We start from the raw sequence: 19443 nt of genomic DNA, 5'->3' as shown, positions 1-19443 counted from the left end.
AAGAATTGCTGATCCCAGATGGTTTTTGAAGTTGAAAGCCTGTGTTTGCAGAGAAGCCCAGTCAAATGCTTCCATGCCCTGAACGACAGGGATGCCAGAGGAGAAGTGCCATCATTGTGGTGTTTGAAGCTTTGGAGCGGGTGTGAGCAGAGTCAGGGCATAAGGGGATTTGTTGACACTGAAGCCCTGACCTGCTCAGCCAGGAACAATTTGTTTTGGGGTCAGCACAAGATAGTTTGAGGACTGAAATGGGTGCCAAGAACGTTTAATCAGGTGATGCGTGGACGAGGATCTGCAACTGCACTGGGACACCTCTCTAGGTCCTCTATGGAAAGGTCTGTGTTTCCCCTGGAGGCAACACAATTCCTTCAGAAGCTGCACCCTGCTTTCACGTGGAAGCTCGTCTGGGGAAAGTGAGCACGCAGCCTGTGTGTCGTGCTTGGTGGGAGAGGCAGCTGGAGCCTCCTGCCCTTGTGCTAGTGCTTTGAGGGCAAACGGGGATTTTCTTACCTTGGAGGGTTCCCAAGTGCTCTGGGGATGCCCGGAGGCAGACGAGGAGACCAGGATGTCGGTGCAGAGGCCGGGTCTGGCGCTGAGTGCAGAAGGCGGCTGGTCAGGGACAGCCCAGGAGCTGATCCTGCAGCTGCTGCTCCAGCGCTGCTCCAGCAGTGTTCCAGCAAGGGCCGCAGGAGCAGGAGACAACGACAGTTGCTATGGGCACAGCCCAACATTCCATCTGGAACCCCTGGGGGAGCCATGGGACAGAAAGGGGCATGGGCCGCCTCTGCCCCTTGTACTTCTTCTGCTGCAAGTTTGCTCTGAGAAGCTTCCCATTGGGCCTTTTCTCCTCAGTCGTCTGATGAGACGGGCAAAAGCAGTGCAGGGACAGCCCTGGCTCTTCCCGGTGCTTCTCTGCAAGGTTCCTCCAGCTGAAGGTGCACAGGAGCCTGCCTCTGTGCAAGGGCCCAGACCTCATCTCCTGCCCTGGAGAACCAGAAGGGCTCCTCCCACTGGCTCTCCTCCAGCTCTGAGAGGAGCTGGAATTTGCAAGTTGCCTAGCGCAGAGCCAACTCCAAAGCTTCCTCTCAAAGTGGAGGCATTCATCCTGCCCCCTTTCTCAATTCTCCTTTTGCTGCCCAATAATGTCACTGCATGGTTTCCCTCCTTTGGGCCTCTGAGCTGGTCTCTCACCTCATCACTCCTCCCTTGAAACTTGGAGAAACAGGATCTTTTTCAGGCCAACTGATGGGGACACACACACACACACCCAGGGACAGCACACGGGCATTTCTCTAGCAAACATTCAGGCAGAATTTCTAGATCCCTCTTCCAGCTCCCTTGGAGAAGCTCGGTGGTTGTCCCAAAAGACTCTGGCATTCCTCTAAGGAAGCAACACTTACAGAATTGCCTTTCCACACTGCTGGCCTTCACATTGCTTTTAACGCCTAGATCCCAGATATGAGAAAAAGCCAGGCAGCTTTGCTGCTTTCCTGCCTGTCCTTAAGGAAAAGCAAATCTTGCTTCAGTCCCAATCTTGCTTCCTTCCCAGCCTGCATGTTACCCACTGGCCAGCAAACTGAGGGGGCAGCTGGAACAAGTCCCACTGCAAGGCAGATACTTTGTAGCCTCCAAAGCCCACCTGCACCGGCTCCATCAGACAAGGGCAAGCTTGCCTCGGCTTCCCAGAAGCAGCCTGCCAATTGCCCCCTCCCTCGCCCCCTCTCCATCCACCCTCCACAGCCCCTGCCACCAAAGCCTTGCTAGGCAGGGCCATTTGCTGGCCTCCATAAAAGAGTGACTTGGATTCTTCTTTGGCGCAAGTGCCCCAGCTGTGACAAGTCAGAGGATAATGATCACACCCGCTCGGCTTTAGCTAAGGAGATTGCTGGAGGCCCAGAGCGGGACACTGGTCCTTTCAGGAGAAACTGCAACTGAACTAGCCATGCCTTTGTGGTGCATGCCGATAGGAATTGGATAGAATCGGAGGGCTTAGAAACGTCCTCCAAGCTGGTCAGCTCCATCAGTCCCCCAAAATGAAAGAAATTTTTCTGTCTGGGCTCCAAAAAGGACTCAACCCGCTGCTTTTATGCCAGAAAATATGGTGAGACCAGACCACTCATCTAGATGCAATTCAGTGAATTAAACAAAGCCTCCCTTTCCACTCCCAGCTGAGATGTTGAGGAATCAAAGGCTGAAGCCCCAGCGGTATTTCACTGGCAGTAAAGGAGACACACCTCAGGAAGTCCTGCCAGCTTAGCAAGGGGCTGGGCCTGGGGGAGGTGGCGCCTGCCCAGCTTCTTCTCTCAGGGCAAGTGCCGTCTTTGCAACACCAGGCAAATGGAACAAACATTGCTGGAGTGCTTTCATACAGACAAACAGACAAAATGGAACAAACATTGGTTTAATGATAAAGACAGATTAGGTCTCAACAAAGGCAAAATGACAAAGAGCATATGGCAGAGCATACAAAACACCCAACCTCTGACATTTACTGATAAATCTAATAATACTAATGAGTCCTGAATAATACTAATGTACCTTAACTACTAAATTGAGGAGGTTACTATCATGTAAACTAACTAAGTAGAAGATTAAACAACCCAAAAAGCTTAAAAAACAGTCCTATTCCTATCTAACTAATATCTAACAGTTGTATTCCTATCTAACTAATCTGCCTAACTCTTGCTAGCCCTGGACAACCTGCAGGGTTGTCTAATTTGGTCTTTTCTTCTTGGGGAGAGGCTCTGCTGTCTTCCGAGGCCGATGTCTTCTGCTGTGTTTGTTCCTTTCCTTCATGCTTTCAAACACCCTGCAAGATAGGAAGCAAACCATCCATTGCTCACGCTAGTACACACCATGAAACCAAGTGCCAAGATCTCCGTTTGAGTATGAATTTCTGTCTTTTCGGGCAGTGGCACATTTGTCAATGGATCAGCACCATGAGTCTGATGGTTCTACTTTCAATGCCTTGAAATGTCTTCCTCCTTTTGCTGCATCCTCTTTTGAATTTGATCAGCAGCATCAAACCAAGCTTTGATGGATCTATTCCTACTTGTATCAACTGTGTCTTGTTGGGGCACGGCAAGGTTTCATTGTGAAGGCTGGGTTTTACCTAAGCTCTTTGGGTTTGAGGTGGGTGTTAAGCTTGAGCACGGCTGCCGGGGGCGATGCTGCAAGTGCCCCCAGCTTCCCCTGCGGTGCCTTTGAAAAGGGTCAGCCCCTTTTAGTCCAAAGGCGCAGCTTTGAGCAGAAAGAGGAGGAACTTGCGCACCGTTTGCACTGCCCGCAGGGAAAGGGGCCTCCCGCCGAAGGGGGCGGCTGGCGCGGTTGGCAGCAGGGACACTGGGCGCTGCGAGCCCTCTTGCGGCTTCTCTTCCCTGGCTCCCCGTTCTCCTTTCTGGGAGGGCTTTTGCTCCTCTTTGCTTTGCCCACGCTCTGGAAATCAAAGAGTCCTTATCAATGCTTCCTTCCTCTCACAAAGCTGGAAATCAGAGCATCCAGCACAAAAATCTATCGGCCTAAGCAAATCCTTCCAAAGCCTCAAGAGCTGAGAAAACGGCTGCCTTTGCCAATGGGCTGCGGCGGGCTGCCAAGCCAGAGCTTGGAGGAAAATACTCCTCTTTTCTACAGGCCAAAGGGGTGGGAGAAAGACCTGGCTATTTAGAGCTCTACATTTCTTATTTCTACCTTTCTGCCTAACATCTATTTCTCTCTGCTTTTCCTCCACAAATGTCTAGGCAATGGCATTTCAATTCAGTCCAATTAGGGTAGACACATGCTTAGCCATTTTCTAGTCCCCAAAATAATCTCCCTCCCTATCTCTCTCTCTCTCTCTCTCTCTCTCTCACATGATGGGAAGCAAATTGCTCTTTGCCGCTAAGGAAAGATTTAGGGGAGCCACAGCACCAGCAGCTCCTTCTTGGGGACTATGCTGGCATGCTAGAAAAACTCCCTGAAAATCTGCAGCATATCCACAAAGGCAGCCTGGACTGCTGATGTCAGCAAGCAGTGGGGAATTTGGGGTCTGATTGGAGTCAGCGAGGGTGCCAGCCCTTGAGAAGCCCATCTGTAGAGAGTCAAAGCCCATTTTGGTGGCGGTGCTGCTTTCTTGGGTCAAAGTTAGGCTCCAGAATTGCATACTTCAGGGCAGCAGCACAAGGAAGGCCCGGGCAGCATCTGCTGTGCCTTTCCCAGCACATGGGACGATGTGATCCTGGCAAAGGGGCATCTGGCATGGCTCGCCAGCAGCTTTTCTCCCCTTCTCCCAGTTTCTCGACCTTCCTGGCACCTCTCCATTTTCTTGCCCCTCACCTGAGCAAGAGTGCTGGCAAGTTTATGCTCCTTTTTCCAGGAGTAGTAGTACTCCACACACTGGGCCACGGTCTTAGTCTGGATCTGTTGTGAAGAGAAAAAGAAGGAATCGAAAATGGTGTCGGGTGCACTGGGGAAAAAGTAGACTATGGAGTGAACTAGGAAGTAAAAGCATGAATGAAATGGAGTAGGGTGTAAAATGAAATCAACATGGAGAAAGAGAGGCATCATGCAATGTCTTAAACCCTGTATGATGCTAGGTGCTAATACACGCAATGCACAGATCAACAACAAATCCACCTAGCACAGTTCTTCTTTCCCCGCTTCACTCCAGTTATGCCAGCACAGCGTCTTGTGGAAGCAGCAGCAGACCTGTGCCACAAGTCTGACAGAATAAAGCTTCATCTTCCAAAAGAGCTTGGAGAAAAGGGCTGGAGAGGCAGGATCATCCTTTTGACACAGGCTTTTGATGTCCCCTTTTGTTACTACTTGAAGATACTTGCTCCTTGAGAAGAGAGAGACTGAAGCCCAGTGCTTGTTCCCAGAAATAAGCAAGCTTTCCTGCTGCTGATCTGCTCGGGTAAAGAATGTCCCGTGGCTTTACCTGCTTCTGGATGAGATGAAAATCCTTGCCGTAGGTGTGGAAAGCCTTTTGGAAGGACTCCTTCTCCTCAGGTGTCCATCTATCAGAGCCTGGCAATAAAAAGCAGCGGCTAGTAAACAGATCCCTTGATCCACACCAAGTAGATTCCTCTGGCTGCCGAAAGAAAACGGTCGCAGGCCGTCATTCACGTGGGTGTACGTGTCTGCTCCCTCAGAAGGTCGTGAAGACAAGAGCAGGCATTGCCCGGGGAGAAGGATTGGAAAACAAGTAGAGCTGAAGGACTAGATGCTGGTGCTTTGCCCACCCACAGAGGAGACAAGACCTTGTGCTGGTGTTAAGCACAATTTCTTGAAGCAGAAACGCTTGCCACAACAATGAAGGGGACGGCAGCATCTGTCAGGGACGCAAGAAGCTCTGCTTTGCCTACCTGCATAATGATAATCAGCCATGGGATGGCCTTGAGCTGTTGCAGGCCCCTCTGAGAGCAGCATCTCCAGAGCCTCCTGCAAGATCAAGAGGGAAAAGGCTTTAGCCGCCCCAGCACATTAAAAATGAGCCAAAAAATCACAGGTGCTGCCTTTCAGCTCCTTTGCCTCTCCAGACATTCAAGCGACTCTATCCCATGTGGGTGAAACACTGTCATTTGCTCCCAGTCCCTAGTTTTTGCTGCCCAACCCTTTGATCCTGGTCCCCAAGAGTGGCCTTTTGCTCACCAAGCTGAGGATTTTGCTGCTCCTGCAGCCAGAATGGCCTCAGCTGAGTGAGGCTTCTGGGAATTTCCCCTCCAAATGTCTTAGAGAAGCCAAATCTCCAGGCCATTTACAAGGCAGCAGGACCTTCCGCCGCCGCCGCCTCCAGGAGGGAGATTCTCCCTGCTGGAGCCCTTTGGGCTCAGCCCTGACGCAGCTGGAGGAGACCCAGCAGGCAGCAAGTGCTCTGCTCCCTGTTAAGACCCTTCTTCCAAGAGCAGCCAGGAAAGGCTGTCCCAGTGCCCAGGCCTTCTGCATTCCCTGTGCCCTCTCCTCTGCGCCCAAACAGCCGCTTCTTACCGGAACGCTGCCGCGTGCCTGGTGCAGGCAGTGCAGGGCGCGCTCCAGGTTAGCTGCTGCCCCGGGAATGCCACGGGAGCTGGCCATGTCCAACAGTTCTCTTACTGCAAGCACAAGAAAAAACCCACCGAAAGTCAGCCTGGAGGCCAGCAAAGGGCAAAGGTTGCCATGCAAGGCAGAAGGAAAGGCCGGCAGCTAAAGACAGCAGCTTGGAGAGAGAGCATGAAAAGGAGAGCAAAGACAGAGCCAGCTGAAGCAAGGGCCCACGCAGTGCTGGCTCTCCCTCCAAAGCAGCTTCTGTAAGAAGAAGTGGGGGCCAATCTCCCCTCTTCCAGTGGCAAACGGCCCTGACCAGTTTGGAGAGCAAGGTGCTTGCTCTTTCTCCTTGCCTCTAACACTTCTACATGGGAAGATGGGCGAGACAAGGAGAGAAGCAGAGCCTGCAAAAGGCTGCCTTTTTAGGCATAAGGAGCCTTTTCAAGACCCAAGTAGCTCAGGGCTGGAAGCAAAGCTTGAAGCAAAGCTACCTCTGTCAGGTTTTTCCATGTCAGAGTCATCCTCTCCCCAGGGCTTCCAGACCAGGGTTGCAGGCTCTTCATCCTCACTTGGTGCTCTGTTCTGCAGCTCTGGGAGCTCAGCCTGAAAGTCGCTGCCAACATTGATGTGTCTAAAGGAAGAAGGAGGTGGAGGTGAGAAAGGCAAGTGGTCAAGAGAGCCTTGCTGTGCACCCACAGGCTTGAACCAATCCCAGCCTGACTGTGAAAGAGCAGTTCTCCTCCTCGCCATTCCTCCAGTTTGCTGTCCTTTAACCCTAGGCCAAAACTCACGGCTGAATCTGGGCTCTTGCTTTCCTTTTCATTGTGCCTCTCCTTTCCACCTGAAAGAGATCAAAGCAATGCTCCAGTTCAAAGTCCTTCTGCCAAGGATGTGTCAGTAGCCTTCCTTCTCATCCTCATCATTGCAAAGCCCGAGCTCCCGTGTCCCAGCTCCTTTCTCTTTGCTGTCATTGCTGCCTTTTTGACATGGAATGTCCTAGGCAGGACCCTCCAGCAGTCAGCAGCTTCCTCAGGAGGGCAAGCAGAAGGCCATGCACTACTCTCTTCACTCCCGGGGCCACGGAGAAGAGCCAAGAGAATGGCAGGGGAGATGTGCCAGTGCAGGCTTAGGTTGGATCGAAGGAAAAGCTTCTTCAGCCACAGGCTGCTTGGGCACTGCAACAGCCTCCCCAGGGAAGGGGGCACAGCACCAAGGCTGACTGAGCTCCAAAAGTGTTTGGACACTGCTCTTGGGCACAGGCTGTGATTGTTGAGGCTGCCCCGGGCAGGCCCTGCAGTTGGGCTCAGTGATCTTTCAGAATCCCTTCCAAGGCAGAAAATTCTGTGCTACTGTGATTGTGCTCTTGAGGAGATGGCATTTGACGGCCGCCCCTGAGCATGAGGTAGAACCAGCCCTACGTGCACTGAAAAAAGAATCTCTAAAGATCTTAAAATAGAATGGATCTATAGGCGATGTAAATACGTAAGTAGATAAGAATTGCTGATCCCAGATGGTTTTTGAAGTTGAAAGCCTGTGTTTGCAGAGAAGCCCAGTCAAATGCTTCCATGCCCTGAACGACAGGGATGCCAGAGGAGAAGTGCCATCATTGTGGTGTTTGAAGCTTTGGAGCGGGTGTGAGCAGAGTCAGGGCATAAGGGGATTTGTTGACACTGAAGCCCTGACCTGCTCAGCCAGGAACAATTTGTTTTGGGGTCAGCACAAGATAGTTTGAGGACTGAAATGGGTGCCAAGAACGTTTAATCAGGTGATGCGTGGACGAGGATCTGCAACTGCACTGGGACACCTCTCTAGGTCCTCTATGGAAAGGTCTGTGTTTCCCCTGGAGGCAACACAATTCCTTCAGAAGCTGCACCCTGCTTTCACGTGGAAGCTCGTCTGGGGAAAGTGAGCACGCAGCCTGTGTGTCGTGCTTGGTGGGAGAGGCAGCTGGAGCCTCCTGCCCTTGTGCTAGTGCTTTGAGGGCAAACGGGGATTTTCTTACCTTGGAGGGTTCCCAAGTGCTCTGGGGATGCCCGGAGGCAGACGAGGAGACCAGGATGTCGGTGCAGAGGCCGGGTCTGGCGCTGAGTGCAGAAGGCGGCTGGTCAGGGACAGCCCAGGAGCTGATCCTGCAGCTGCTGCTCCAGCGCTGCTCCAGCAGTGTTCCAGCAAGGGCCGCAGGAGCAGGAGACAACGACAGTTGCTATGGGCACAGCCCAACATTCCATCTGGAACCCCTGGGGGAGCCATGGGACAGAAAGGGGCATGGGCCGCCTCTGCCCCTTGTACTTCTTCTGCTGCAAGTTTGCTCTGAGAAGCTTCCCATTGGGCCTTTTCTCCTCAGTCGTCTGATGAGACAGGCAAAAGCAGTGCAGGGACAGCCCTGGCTCTTCCCGGTGCTTCTCTGCAAGGTTCCTCCAGCTGAAGGTGCACAGGAGCCTGCCTCTGTGCAAGGGCCCAGACCTCATCTCCTGCCCTGGAGAACCAGAAGGGCTCCTCCCACTGGCTCTCCTCCAGCTCTGAGAGGAGCTGGAATTTGCAAGTTGCCTAGCGCAGAGCCAACTCCAAAGCTTCCTCTCAAAGTGGAGGCATTCATCCTGCCCCCTTTCTCAATTCTCCTTTTGCTGCCCAATAATGTCACTGCATGGTTTCCCTCCTTTGGGCCTCTGAGCTGGTCTCTCACCTCATCACTCCTCCCTTGAAACTTGGAGAAACAGGATCTTTTTCAGGCCAACTGATGGGGACACACACACACACACCCAGGGACAGCACACGGGCATTTCTCTAGCAAACATTCAGGCAGAATTTCTAGATCCCTCTTCCAGCTCCCTTGGAGAAGCTCGGTGGTTGTCCCAAAAGACTCTGGCATTCCTCTAAGGAAGCAACACTTACAGAATTGCCTTTCCACACTGCTGGCCTTCACATTGCTTTTAACGCCTAGATCCCAGATATGAGAAAAAGCCAGGCAGCTTTGCTGCTTTCCTGCCTGTCCTTAAGGAAAAGCAAATCTTGCTTCAGTCCCAATCTTGCTTCCTTCCCAGCCTGCATGTTACCCACTGGCCAGCAAACTGAGGGGGCAGCTGGAACAAGTCCCACTGCAAGGCAGATACTTTGTAGCCTCCAAAGCCCACCTGCACCGGCTCCATCAGACAAGGGCAAGCTTGCCTCGGCTTCCCAGAAGCAGCCTGCCAATTGCCCCCTCCCTCGCCCCCTCTCCATCCACCCTCCACAGCCCCTGCCACCAAAGCCTTGCTAGGCAGGGCCATTTGCTGGCCTCCATAAAAGAGTGACTTGGATTCTTCTTTGGCGCAAGTGCCCCAGCTGTGACAAGTCAGAGGATAATGATCACACCCGCTCGGCTTTAGCTAAGGAGATTGCTGGAGGCCCAGAGCGGGACACTGGTCCTTTCAGGAGAAACTGCAACTGAACTAGCCATGCCTTTGTGGTGCATGCCGATAGGAATTGGATAGAATCGGAGGGCTTAGAAACGTCCTCCAAGCTGGTCAGCTCCATCAGTCCCCCAAAATGAAAGAAATTTTTCTGTCTGGGCTCCAAAAAGGACTCAACCCGCTGCTTTTATGCCAGAAAATATGGTGAGACCAGACCACTCATCTAGATGCAATTCAGTGAATTAAACAAAGCCTCCCTTTCCACTCCCAGCTGAGATGTTGAGGAATCAAAGGCTGAAGCCCCAGCGGTATTTCACTGGCAGTAAAGGAGACACACCTCAGGAAGTCCTGCCAGCTTAGCAAGGGGCTGGGCCTGGGGGAGGTGGCGCCTGCCCAGCTTCTTCTCTCAGGGCAAGTGCCGTCTTTGCAACACCAGGCAAATGGAACAAACATTGCTGGAGTGCTTTCATACAGACAAACAGACAAAATGGAACAAACATTGGTTTAATGATAAAGACAGATTAGGTCTCAACAAAGGCAAAATGACAAAGAGCATATGGCAGAGCATACAAAACACCCAACCTCTGACATTTACTGATAAATCTAATAATACTAATGAGTCCTGAATAATACTAATGTACCTTAACTACTAAATTGAGGAGGTTACTATCATGTAAACTAACTAAGTAGAAGATTAAACAACCCAAAAAGCTTAAAAAACAGTCCTATTCCTATCTAACTAATATCTAACAGTTGTATTCCTATCTAACTAATCTGCCTAACTCTTGCTAGCCCTGGACAACCTGCAGGGTTGTCTAATTTGGTCTTTTCTTCTTGGGGAGAGGCTCTGCTGTCTTCCGAGGCCGATGTCTTCTGCTGTGTTTGTTCCTTTCCTTCATGCTTTCAAACACCCTGCAAGATAGGAAGCAAACCATCCATTGCTCACGCTAGTACACACCATGAAACCAAGTGCCAAGATCTCCGTTTGAGTATGAATTTCTGTCTTTTCGGGCAGTGGCACATTTGTCAATGGATCAGCACCATGAGTCTGATGGTTCTACTTTCAATGCCTTGAAATGTCTTCCTCCTTTTGCTGCATCCTCTTTTGAATTTGATCAGCAGCATCAAACCAAGCTTTGATGGATCTATTCCTACTTGTATCAACTGTGTCTTGTTGGGGCACGGCAAGGTTTCATTGTGAAGGCTGGGTTTTACCTAAGCTCTTTGGGTTTGAGGTGGGTGTTAAGCTTGAGCACGGCTGCCGGGGGCGATGCTGCAAGTGCCCCCAGCTTCCCCTGCGGTGCCTTTGAAAAGGGTCAGCCCCTTTTAGTCCAAAGGCGCAGCTTTGAGCAGAAAGAGGAAGAACTTGCGCACCGTTTGCACTGTCCGCAGGGAAAGGGGCCTCCCGCCGAAGGGGGCGGCTGGCGCGGTTGGCAGCAGGGACACTGGGCGCTGCGAGCCCTCTTGCGGCTTCTCTTCCCTGGCTCCCCGTTCTCCTTTCTGGGAGGGCTTTTGCTCCTCTTTGCTTTGCCCACGCTCTGGAAATCAAAGAGTCCTTATCAATGCTTCCTTCCTCTCACAAAGCTGGAAATCAGAGCATCCAGCACAAAAATCTATCGGCCTAAGCAAATCCTTCCAAAGCCTCAAGAGCTGAGAAAACGGCTGCCTTTGCCAATGGGCTGCGGCGGGCTGCCAAGCCAGAGCTTGGAGGAAAATACTCCTCTTTTCTACAGGCCAAAGGGGTGGGAGAAAGACCTGGCTATTTAGAGCTCTACATTTCTTATTTCTACCTTTCTGCCTAACATCTATTTCTCTCTGCTTTTCCTCCACAAATGTCTAGGCAATGGCATTTCAATTCAGTCCAATTAGGGTAGACACATGCTTAGCCATTTTCTAGTCCCCAAAATAATCTCCCTCCCTATCTCTCTCTCTCTCTCTCTCTCTCTCTCACATGATGGGAAGCAAATTGCTCTTTGCCGCTAAGGAAAGATTTAGGGGAGCCACAGCACCAGCAGCTCCTTCTTGGGGACTATGCTGGCATGCTAGAAAAACTCCCTGAAAATCTGCAGCATATCCACAAAGGCAGCCTGGACTGCTGATGTCAGCAAGCAGTGGGGAATTTGGGGTCTGATTGGAGTCAGCGAGGGTGCCAGCCCTTGAGAAGCCCATCTGTAGAGAGTCAAAGCCCATTTTGGTGGCGGTGCTGCTTTCTTGGGTCAAAGTTAGGCTCCAGAATTGCATACTTCAGGGCAGCAGCACAAGGAAGGCCCGGGCAGCATCTGCTGTGCCTTTCCCAGCACATGGGACGATGTGATCCTGGCAAAGGGGCATCTGGCATGGCTCGCCAGCAGCTTTTCTTCCCTTCTCCCAGTTTCTCGACCTTCCTGGCACCTCTCCATTTTCTTGCCCCTCACCTGAGCAAGAGTGCTGGCAAGTTTATGCTCCTTTTTCCAGGAGTAGTAGTACTCCACACACTGGGCCACGGTCTTAGTCTGGATCTGTTGTGAAGAGAAAAAGAAGGAATCGAAAATGGTGTCGGGTGCACTGGGGAAAAAGTAGACTATGGAGTGAACTAGGAAGTAAAAGCATGAAGTAAATGGAGTAGGGTGTAAAATGAAATCAACATGGAGAAAGAGAGGCATCATGCAATGTCTTAAACCCTGTATGATGCTAGGTGCTAATACACGCAATGCACAGATCAACAACAAATCCACCTAGCACAGTTCTTCTTTCCCCGCTTCACTCCAGTTATGCCAGCACAGCGTCTTGTGGAAGCAGCAGCAGACCTGTGCCACAAGTCTGACAGAATAAAGCTTCATCTTCCAAAAGAGCTTGGAGAAAAGGGCTGGAGAGGCAGGATCATCCTTTTGACACAGGCTTTTGATGTCCCCTTTTGTTACTACTTGAAGATACTTGCTCCTTGAGAAGAGAGAGACTGAAGCCCAGTGCTTGTTCCCAGAAATAAGCAAGCTTTCCTGCTGCTGATCTGCTCGGGTAAAGAATGTCCCGTGGCTTTACCTGCTTCTGGATGAGATGAAAATCCTTGCCGTAGGTGTGGAAAGCCTTTTGGAAGGACTCCTTCTCCTCAGGTGTCCATCTATCAGAGCCTGGCAATAAAAAGCAGCGGCTAGTAAACAGATCCCTTGATCCACACCAAGTAGATTCCTCTGGCTGCCGAAAGAAAACAGTCGCAGGCCGTCATTCACGTGGGTGTACGTGTCTGCTCCCTCAGAAGGTCGTGAAGACAAGAGCAGGCATTGCCCGGAGAGAAGGATTGGAAAACAAGTAAAGCTGAAGGACTAGATGCTGGTGCTTTGCCCACCCACAGAGGAGACAAGACCTTGTGCTGGTGTTAAGCACAATTTCTTGAAGCAGAAACGCTTGCCACAACAATGAAGGGGACGGCAGCATCTGTCAGGGACGCAAGAAGCTCTGCTTTGCCTACCTGCGTAATGATAATCAGCCATGGGATGGCCTTGAGGTGTTGCAGGCCCCTCTGAGAGCAGCATCTCCAGAGCCTCCTGCAAGATCAAGAGGGAAAAGGCTTTAGCCGCCCCAGCACATTAAAAATGAGCCAAAAAATCACAGGTGCTGCCTTTCAGCTCCTTTGCCTCTCCAGACATTCAAGCGACTCTATCCCATGTGGGTGAAACACTGTCATTTGCTCCCAGTCCCTAGTTTTTGCTGCCCAACCCTTTGATCCTGGTCCCCAAGAGTGGCCTTTTGCTCACCAAGCTGAGGATTTTGCTGCTCCTGCAGCCAGAATGGCCTCAGCTGACTGAGGCTTCTGGGAATTTCCCCTCCAAATGTCTTAGAGAAGCCAAATCTCCAGGCCATTTACAAGGCAGCAGGACCTTCCGCCGCCGCCGCCTCCAGGAGGGAGATTCTCCCTGCTGGAGCCCTTTGGGCTCAGCCCTGACGCAGCTGGAGGAGACCCAGCAGGCAGCAAGTGCTCTGCTCCCTGTTAAGACCCTTCTTCCAAGAGCAGCCAGGAAAGGCTGTCCCAGTGCCCAGGCCTTCTGCATTCCCTGTGCCCTCTCCTCTGCACCCAAACAGCCGCTTCTTACCGGAACGCTGCCGCGTGCCTGGTGCAGGCAGTGCAGGGCGCGCTCCAGGTTAGCTGCTGCCCCGGGAATGCCACGGGAGCTGGCCATGTCCAACAGTTCTCTTACTGCAAGCACAAGAAAAAACCCACCGAAAGTCAGCCTGGAGGCCAGCAAAGGGCAAAGGTTGCCATGCAAGGCAGAAGGAAAGGCCGGCAGCTAAAGACAGCAGCTTGGAGAGAGAGCATGAAAAGGAGAGCAAAGACAGAGCCAGCTGAAGCAAGGGCCCACGCAGTGCTGGCTCTCCCTCCAAAGCAGCTTCTGTAAGAAGAAGTGGGGGCCAATCTCCCCTCTTCCAGTGGCAAACGGCCCTGACCAGTTTGGAGAGCAAGGTGCTTGCTCTTTCTCCTTGCCTCTAACACTTCTACATGGGAAGATGGGCGAGACAAGGAGAGAAGCAGAGCCTGCAAAACGCTGCCTTTTTAGGCATAAGGAGCCTTTTCAAGACCCAAGTAGCTCAGGGCTGGAAGCAAAGCTTGAAGCAAAGCTACCTCTGTCAGGTTTTTCCATGTCAGAGTCATCCTCTCCCCAGGGCTTCCAGACCAGGGTTGCAGGCTCTTCATCCTCACTTGGTGCTCTGTTCTGCAGCTCTGGGAGCTCAGCCTGAAAGTCGCTGCCAACATTGATGTGTCTAAAGGAAGAAGGAGGTGGAGGTGAGAAAGGCAAGTGGTCAAGAGAGCCTTGCTGTGCACCCACAGGCTTGAACCAATCCCAGCCTGACTGTGAAAGAGCAGTTCTCCTCCTCGCCATTCCTCCAGTTTGCTGTCCTTTAACCCTAGGCCAAAACTCACGGCTGAATCTGGGCTCTTGCTTTCCTTTTCATTGTGCCTCTCCTTTCCACCTGAAAGAGATCAAAGCAATGCTCCAGTTCAAAATCCTTCTGCCAAGGATGTGTCAGTAGCCTTCCTTCTCATCCTCATCATTGCAAAGCCCGAGCTCCCGTGTCCCAGCTCCTTTCTCTTTGCTCTCATTGCTGCCTTTTTGACATGGAATGTCCTAGGCAGGACCCTCCAGCAGTCAGCAGCTTCCTCAGGAGGGCAAGCAGAAGGCCATGCACTACTCTCTTCACTCCCGGGGCCACGGAGAAGAGCCAAGAGAATGGCAGGGGAGATGTGCCAGTGCAGGCTTAGGTTGGATCGAAGGAAAAGCTTCTTCAGCCAGAGGCTGCTTGGGCACTGCAACAGCCTCCCCAGGGAAGGGGGCACAGCACCAAGGCTGACTGAGCTCCAAAAGTGTTTGGACACTGCTCTTGGGCACAGGCTGTGATTGTTGAGGCTGCCCCGGGCAGGCCCTGCAGTTGGGCTCAGTGATCTTTCAGAATCCCTTCCAAGGCAGAAAATTCTGTGCTACTGTGATTGTGCTCTTGAGGAGATGGCATTTGACGGCCGCCCCTGAGCATGAGGTAGAACCAGCCCTACGTGCACTGAAAAAAGAATCTCTAAAGATCTTAAAATAGAATGGATCTAGAAGCGATGTAAATACGTAAGTAGATAAGAATTGCTGATCCCAGATGGTTTTTGAAGTTGAAAGCCTGTGTTTGCAGAGAAGCCCAGTCAAATGCTTCCATGCCCTGAACGACAGGGATGCCAGAGGAGAAGTGCCATCATTGTGGTGTTTGAAGCTTTGGAGCGGGTGTGAGCAGAGTCAGGGCATAAGGGGATTTGTTGACACTGAAGCCCTGACCTGCTCAGCCAGGAACAATTTGTTTTGGGGTCAGCACAAGATAGTTTGAGGACTGAAATGGGTGCCAAGAACGTTTAATCAGGTGATGCGTGGACGAGGATCTGCAACTGCACTGGGACACCTCTCTAGGTCCTCTATGGAAAGGTCTGTGTTTCCCCTGGAGGCAACACAATTCCTTCAGAAGCTGCACCCTGCTTTCACGTGGAAGCTCGTCTGGGGAAAGTGAGCACGCAGCCTGTGTGTCGTGCTTGGTGGGAGAGGCAGCTGGAGCCTCCTGCCCTTGTGCTAGTGCTTTGAGGGCAAACGGGGATTTTCTTACCTTGGAGGGTTCCCAAGTGCTCTGGGGATGCCCGGAGGCAGACGAGGAGACCAGGATGTCGGTGCAGAGGCCGGGTCTGGCGCTGAGTGCAGAAGGCGGCTGGTCAGGGACAGCCCAGGAGCTGATCCTGCAGCTGCTGCTCCAGCGCTGCTCCAGCAGTGTTCCAGCAAGGGCCGCAGGAGCAGGAGACAACGACAGTTGCTATGGGCACAGCCCAACATTCCATCTGGAACCCCTGGGGGAGCCATGGGACAGAAAGGGGCATGGGCCGCCTCTGCCCCTTGTACTTCTTCTGCTGCAAGTTTGCTCTGAGAAGCTTCCCATTGGGCCTTTTCTCCTCAGTCGTCTGATGAGACGGGCAAAAGCAGTGCAGGGACAGCCCTGGCTCTTCCCGGTGCTTCTCTGCAAGGTTCCTCCAGCTGAAGGTGCACAGGAGCCTGCCTCTGTGCAAGGGCCCAGACCTCATCTCCTGCCCTGGAGAACCAGAAGGGCTCCTCCCACTGGCTCTCCTCCAGCTCTGAGAGGAGCTGGAATTTGCAAGTTGCCTAGCGCAGAGCCAACTCCAAAGCTTCCTCTCAAAGTGGAGGCATTCATCCTGCCCCCTTTCTCAATTCTCCTTTTGCTGCCCAATAATGTCACTGCATGGTTTCCCTCCTTTGGGCCTCTGAGCTGGTCTCTCACCTCATCACTCCTCCCTTGAAACTTGGAGAAACAGGATCTTTTTCAGGCCAACTGATGGGGACACACACACACACACCCAGGGACAGCACACGGGCATTTCTCTAGCAAACATTCAGGCAGAATTTCTAGATCCCTCTTCCAGCTCCCTTGGAGAAGCTCGGTGGTTGTCCCAAAAGACTCTGGCATTCCTCTAAGGAAGCAACACTTACAGAATTGCCTTTCCACACTGCTGGCCTTCACATTGCTTTTAACGCCTAGATCCCAGATATGAGAAAAAGCCAGGCAGCTTTGCTGCTTTCCTGCCTGTCCTTAAGGAAAAGCAAATCTTGCTTCAGTCCCAATCTTGCTTCCTTCCCAGCCTGCATGTTACCCACTGGCCAGCAAACTGAGGGGGCAGCTGGAACAAGTCCCACTGCAAGGCAGATACTTTGTAGCCTCCAAAGCCCACCTGCACCGGCTCCATCAGACAAGGGCAAGCTTGCCTCGGCTTCCCAGAAGCAGCCTGCCAATTGCCCCCTCCCTCGCCCCCTCTCCATCCACCCTCCACAGCCCCTGCCACCAAAGCCTTGCTAGGCAGGGCCATTTGCTGGCCTCCATAAAAGAGTGACTTGGATTCTTCTTTGGCGCAAGTGCCCCAGCTGTGACAAGTCAGAGGATAATGATCACACCCGCTCGGCTTTAGCTAAGGAGATTGCTGGAGGCCCAGAGCGGGACACTGGTCCTTTCAGGAGAAACTGCAACTGAACTAGCCATGCCTTTGTGGTGCATGCCGATAGGAATTGGATAGAATCGGAGGGCTTAGAAACGTCCTCCAAGCTGGTCAGCTCCATCAGTCCCCCAAAATGAAAGAAATTTTTCTGTCTGGGCTCCAAAAAGGACTCAACCCGCTGCTTTTATGCCAGAAAATATGGTGGACCAGACCACTCCTCTAGATGCAATTCAGTGAATTAAACAAAGCCTCCCTTTCCACTCCCAGCTGAGATGTTGAGGAATCAAAGGCTGAAGCCCCAGCGGTATTTCACTGGCAGTAAAGGAGACACACGTCAGGAAGTCCTGCCAGCTTAGCAAGGGGCTGGGCCTGGGGGAGGTGGCGCCTGCCCAGCTTCTTCTCTCAGGGCAAGTGCCGTCTTTGCAACACCAGGCAAATGGAACAAACATTGCTGGAGTGCTTTCATACAGACAAACAGACAAAATAGAACAAACATTGGTTTAATGATAAAGACAGATTAGGTCTCAACAAAGGCAAAATGACAAAGAGCATATGGCAGAGCATACAAAACACCCAACCTCTGACATTTACTGATAAATCTAATAATACTAATGAGTCCTGAATAATACTAATGTACCTTAACTACTAAATTGAGGAGGTTACTATCATGTAAACTAACTAAGTAGAAGATTAAACAACCCAAAAAGCTTAAAAAACAGTCCTATTCCTATCTAACTAATATCTAACAGTTGTATTCCTATCTAACTAATCTGCCTAACTCTTGCTAGCCCTGGACAACCTGCAGGGTTGTCTAATTTGGTCTTTTCTTCTTGGGGAGAGGCTCTGCTGTCTTCCGAGGCCGATGTCTTCTGCTGTGTTTGTTCCTTTCCTTCATGCTTTCAAACACCCTGCAAGATAGGAAGCAAACCATCCATTGCTCACGCTAGTACACACCATGAAACCAAGTGCCAAGATCTCCGTTTGAGTATGAATTTCTGTCTTTTCGGGCAGTGGCACATTTGTCAATGGATCAGCACCATGAGTCTGATGGTTCTACTTTCAATGCCTTGAAATGTCTTCCTCCTTTTGCTGCATCCTCTTTTGAATTTGATCAGCAGCATCAAACCAAGCTTTGATGGATCTATTCCTACTTGTATCAACTGTGTCTTGTTGGGGCACGGCAAGGTTTCATTGTGAAGGCTGGGTTTTACCTAAGCTCTTTGGGTTTGAGGTGGGTGTTAAGCTTGAGCACGGCTGCCGGGGGCGATGCTGCAAGTGCCCCCAGCTTCCCCTGCGGTGCCTTTGAAAAGGGTCAGCCCCTTTTAGTCCAAAGGCGCAGCTTTGAGCAGAAAGAGGAGGAACTTGCGCACCGTTTGCACTGCCCGCAGGGAAAGGGGCCTCCCGCCGAAGGGGGCGGCTGGCGCGGTTGGCAGCAGGGACACTGGGCGCTGCGAGCCCTCTTGCGGCTTCTCTTCCCTGGCTCCCCGTTCTCCTTTCTGGGAGGGCTTTTGCTCCTCTTTGCTTTGCCCACGCTCTGGAAATCAAAGAGTCCTTATCAATGCTTCCTTCCTCTCACAAAGCTGGAAATCAGAGCATCCAGCAGAAAAATCTATCGGCCTAAGCAAATCCTTCCAAAGCCTCAAGAGCTGAGAAAACGGCTGCCTTTGCCAATGGGCTGCGGCGGGCTGCCAAGCCAGAGCTTGGAGGAAAATACTCCTCTTTTCTACAGGCCAAAGGGGTGGGAGAAAGACCTGGCTATTTAGAGCTCTACATTTCTTATTTCTACCTTTCTGCCTAACATCTATTTCTCTCTGCTTTTCCTCCACAAATGTCTAGGCAATGGCATTTCAATTCAGTCCAATTAGGGTAGACACATGCTTAGCCATTTTCTAGTCCCCAAAATAATCTCCCTCCCTATCTCTCTCTCTCTCTCTCTCTCTCTCTCACATGATGGGAAGCAAATTGCTCTTTGCCGCTAAGGAAAGATTTAGGGGAGCCACAGCACCAGCAGCTCCTTCTTGGGGACTATGCTGGCATGCTAGAAAAACTCCCTGAAAATCTGCAGCATATCCACAAAGGCAGCCTGGACTGCTGATGTCAGCAAGCAGTGGGGAATTTGGGGTCTGATTGGAGTCAGCGAGGGTGCCAGCCCTTGAGAAGCCCATCTGTAGAGAGTCAAAGCCCATTTTGGTGGCGGTGCTGCTTTCTTGGGTCAAAGTTAGGCTCCAGAATTGCATACTTCAGGGCAGCAGCACAAGGAAGGCCCGGGCAGCATCTGCTGTGCCTTTCCCAGCACATGGGACGATGTGATCCTGGCAAAGGGGCATCTGGCATGGCTCGCCAGCAGCTTTTCTTCCCTTCTCCCAGTTTCTCGACCTTCCTGGCACCTCTCCATTTTCTTGCCCCTCACCTGAGCAAGAGTGCTGGCAAGTTTATGCTCCTTTTTCCAGGAGTAGTAGTACTCCACACACTGGGCCACGGTCTTAGTCTGGATCTGTTGTGAAGAGAAAAAGAAGGAATCGAAAATGGTGTCGGGTGCACTGGGGAAAAAGTAGACTA

The sequence above is a fragment of the Agelaius phoeniceus genome, chromosome Z (genome assembly GCF_051311805.1).
Source record: "Agelaius phoeniceus isolate bAgePho1 chromosome Z, bAgePho1.hap1, whole genome shotgun sequence".
Classification (NCBI taxonomy): Eukaryota; Metazoa; Chordata; class Aves; order Passeriformes; family Icteridae; genus Agelaius; species Agelaius phoeniceus.
This window is presented reverse-complemented; position numbering follows the sequence as displayed.